Consider the following 4,345-nt stretch of genomic DNA (forward strand, 5'->3'; position numbering starts at 1 on the left):
CGTCAGATTACCACTAAAGATAAGGTTTATAACGAATGTGTCAAGGTAAAAGTTTATATCCCCTTTGATTTAAATCTGCTTATTTTTACAATTATCAACAACTTGTATTGTCTGTGTAGCAAAATTTTCACTTTGATGAAGATAGCGAAGGAACTATCAAGAAAAATATTTTGAAAAATATGGGGAAGTCTTGGAAGGAAACAAGGCTGAGGTTGTATGATGATTTTTATGAGCCAGCATTCACGACTGAACAAAATATTGAACATCGCCTGTCGAGAATTGATCGAGAGCATTGGAGATGGTTCCTTGACTATCGCACCAAAGCTGAGACGAAGGTAATCTAGTGTATCATTGTTACACAACAATACCATTTATGTTGCATTGAGTCTTTTTCTATCAGTTTTTAATTGCCCTTTGTCTCTGATGGACTAATAGGAGAAGTGCAGAAAAAACACGATCAATCGATCAAAACAACTATATACCCACACTGGCGGTTCGAAAAGCTTCGCACGGCGGATGGAATAAGAGGTACTTTACTTTTTTATTCACTATTTGGACTATCTCTGACTTAATTTTCCTTTATTTTGTGGAATATGGTAATGGCAAAAGCTTTGTTGTTACATTTGGAACAACAAGAGAGTCGGTAGAGGGGAGTTATGGATTACAGTGCACACAAAAAAAGATGGCTCATATATTAATGATAAAGTAAGAGTAATTGGTGTAAGTACTAGTTATAATTTATCGATAAATTATGATCTCAAATAGGATAATAGTTTACTTCTATATGAAATGATATATGATCTTTTCTTAATTTTATTGTAGCATTTATACTATGATATATGACCGAGAAACATTCAAATTTGATTCTGTATAATTTTTAAATCTTAAAAAATTTTGGCACCATGTTGATTATAATTTATATAAGCTTCATTGGTAGAGAAAAATATGCAATTCCAAAATTTCTTCCGCAGTTGACACTTTTGCTCTTTTTACGCCTTTGATAGTCTTTCTCTTTGTAAAAAGATTTGAGCTTTTTTTTTTTTCTTTGTAAAAGATTTGAGCTTTTTTTTCTTGGTTTTAGAATATATTTTGGTTAAATTGTTATTAGTTATTGAATCATTATTTCAAAGCTAATATAAAGGAAGATTGAAAGACAAGGTTTTGGTAGGGCTGTTGACATTTAAAAGGTGAATGCTAAGATATGGTGGGGTCTTGTGAGAAAGGAGATGTTGCTGTTGTCTAATTATCTTAGAATTCATTTAGTTGATTCAACAAATTATGCTCTTTCTCATCTTTCTCATCTGTTTTTTGGTGATTTATTTCTCTGGCTTATTTAATTATATCTGTCATAAAATTTATTGTTTGTGTTATTTCTAAATCTAGATGAATGGATAGTAGTTAACGGAGATTACAACAAATTTTGATAAAGGATGTTATTTTTAGGGTGCAGATTAAGTAATCTGGGGTCTAATTCGAGTGTCTGATGATATGTTTATAGTTAAATTTCATCTGTGATTTCATTGATTTGTGGATTACAATTCCTTAGTTATTACTGCAGATTATATATATGTTACCTAGGACAGTTGTTACTGCATGAGATTTCAATCCTTAAGTAGAGTTTCACATTTACTAGGAAAATTCTGTTTGTGATGTTCGAAATAATTCAGTTTCACTTATCCCTTAATTATTTTTATAGCGGTTGGCATCCTATGAAATAGATTTTCTATTTTGGTTGTTTTATGTAAATAACTTTTGATACCAATTTTTTTAATACTATATTTGTGTGTTTTTTGTTGTGATGTAAGTGATACAGTTAATTGTCCTGTTTGGCGTGTTCTTGACATGAGATGGACCCAACAATAAAATGATGGTATTTGCTAATTTGTGTATGTAGGAAAGAATTAAGGAGATTGAGCAACAGTATGAGTCTTCTAGAATGTTGTCTCAAAATGATTCCATTGCTCAGGTTTTTGAAAAAGAGAAACCCGGTAGAGTACGTGGTGTGGATTTCAGACCGACTCCTAATCAACTCTTTAGTCCGAATTCACATGCGCCGGACAACAGAGTCCAAGTAGAGGAGACCCATAGAAAGCTGCTTGAACTGCAGACAGAGCTGGAAGGCGAAAAGTTGAAGAGAAAGGCGATGGAGGATGAGGTAGCAGCAGAAAAGAAAAAGAGGCATGCAATGGAGAGTGCTCTGATTTATCTATTTCAACGGCAGGGTGAGGAGCTACCACTAGACATCGCTGCAGGGATGAACAATTTGGAATGATAGAGCGAAATATAGTATGTTAGGATTTGAGATATTTTGGATTGATTAAAACATTATTTTGAATTAGACTATGCAACTCTTTGCAAGATATTTGTTTTCTTCGTATTTTCATGAATATATTATTTTGTTTTGCATATAATCTTATTGTTTTTGCTACAAGTTTAGATACTAAGGTTGAAAATATTAACTCTTAAAATTGTAAAAAAACTAAAAAAATATTTTATTTATATTATAAAAAAATAATAAATAAATGTATTGATGTATCAATGGTTGATTTTATGCCTCTGGAGCTTGTACTTGTTCTCCCGATTATCGATTTTGTTCTTGTACTGTTGTTATGTAGGACATTTTGTTAATTATTTAATTTTGACCTCACTATGGGACTAAATTGATGCTAAATAAAATTTTTTTGGATTCAAATAGAACACTTTAAACCTTAAGGACCAAAACAGAATTACACCCAAACCTAGGGGACAAATTTAGTACTTTACCCTAAAGTTAAAAAATGCATAAGGTTTATTGTGTACCTTATTGGTATCTTTGGCAGAAGTTTGAATAAGTTAAGAATGGATTACTAAATAGTATCAAAACAAGTTTTAACAAAACATTACATATCACATATATGAAGTCAAAAAATAAAATTAGAGATCATTTAGTATTCATATTCTGACTTTGTTGAATATTAAAGTAATTTTGATCCACTACAGTTATATTTGTATGCTCATTGGAAGGGTTCTTTAAAAAGGTATTAAGAGGACAATTGTTACTCTTTTTGTTAAAGCACTTGAATATAAAATACTTTTTGAAAGCATTCAATTAGATAACTATAAACACTTATCACAAATAATGTATATATATATTTGAAAGACTACTTAAATTATTTTGTGATAATGTGTTAGTAGTATGCTATTTTAAATTATTATTAAACAAGAGAGTTTTAGAGTGTTTAAGTGTCTAATGAGTAAATTAACACAAACTCTATAAATACATCCATATTTGATTTATAAGAAACAAACACTCAAAGTCTTTCATGTGGATACTATTCATATGGGTGTTATATTATTTTATGATATATTATTTCAATGAGAGTGTACATTTGGATGCTCATATGATTTAGACAAATTTACGAATATCGATATTTTTGCAGATATAAAATATTTTGTTTTATTTGCACTCAAATTCATGATTTCATAAAGTTTATTAAAATTGAACTAGTTGAAAATAAGCATATATGAGATCATTTTCGCATGTAATTTTTAAATTTTCTCATCCAAATTTGATCTATGTCATTGAGTATATTAGTATGGTGATTATTGTAGTTTTGTCGCGATACTAATGTGATAAAAACTGCGATAATTCCATAACTGATATATATGAGATGGACCAGATTGTTAAAGTAATTAGGAAATACCATTTAGATGCGCGCATAAAGTTTATAAGATGTGATTATCTCAAGAAAATATGTGTATAACTCAAGTGAGAGATTGTTAAAAAATTATTGTTTCCTAATTTATTTATAGACAATACATATATTAATTATAATCGCAAATTAAACTATTTCATATTAAATGGCTTAGATAACAGTGATATCAATTATTGTCATAAATGCTGAATCGAATAAGTCATTATTACTTTTGATTTGGAATTAAATGAGAATAAGACTAGAGATACTATTTTATTTGTCTTTAGGGTTTAATAAGTGTTACACTCAAATATAAATAATGATTTCAGAGATTTTGGTCCCAAACACATTAAAAGCTGTCTTTGCAGTTTTTTTCTAATAGAGAAGTTGTGATTCAATTCTATTAAGGATACAGAAGGCTTTGGTTGAGGAAAATCAAAGAACCAAACACTCTCTCTTTTTTTCTTAATGATTTAACATAGATGACCTTGGGGTTAAGAAAGTCTTAAAATTTTCAACAATGAACACTTTGCTGAGTTGTCATGAACACATTTCGCACACGATATTCATGATATTTTGTTTGACACGTGTATTTTTTATGTCTAATTCTATCTTAATAAAAAAAAAATTCGATAGATACACTAAAATACTATCACGTGTCAATGTATCTA

General features: G+C 29.5%; 1 long non-coding RNA gene across 1 annotated transcript; it reads left to right on the plus strand.

The window, feature by feature from the left end:
- Positions 1 to 535, plus strand: LOC110270399. Its single transcript, XR_002359875.1, has 3 exons — positions 1 to 45; positions 120 to 335; positions 436 to 535. It is a non-coding gene; the product is annotated as an uncharacterized LOC110270399 (long non-coding RNA).

The sequence above is a fragment of the Arachis ipaensis genome, chromosome B03, assembly GCF_000816755.2.
Source record: "Arachis ipaensis cultivar K30076 chromosome B03, Araip1.1, whole genome shotgun sequence".
In the NCBI taxonomy this organism is placed as follows: domain Eukaryota; kingdom Viridiplantae; phylum Streptophyta; class Magnoliopsida; order Fabales; family Fabaceae; genus Arachis; species Arachis ipaensis.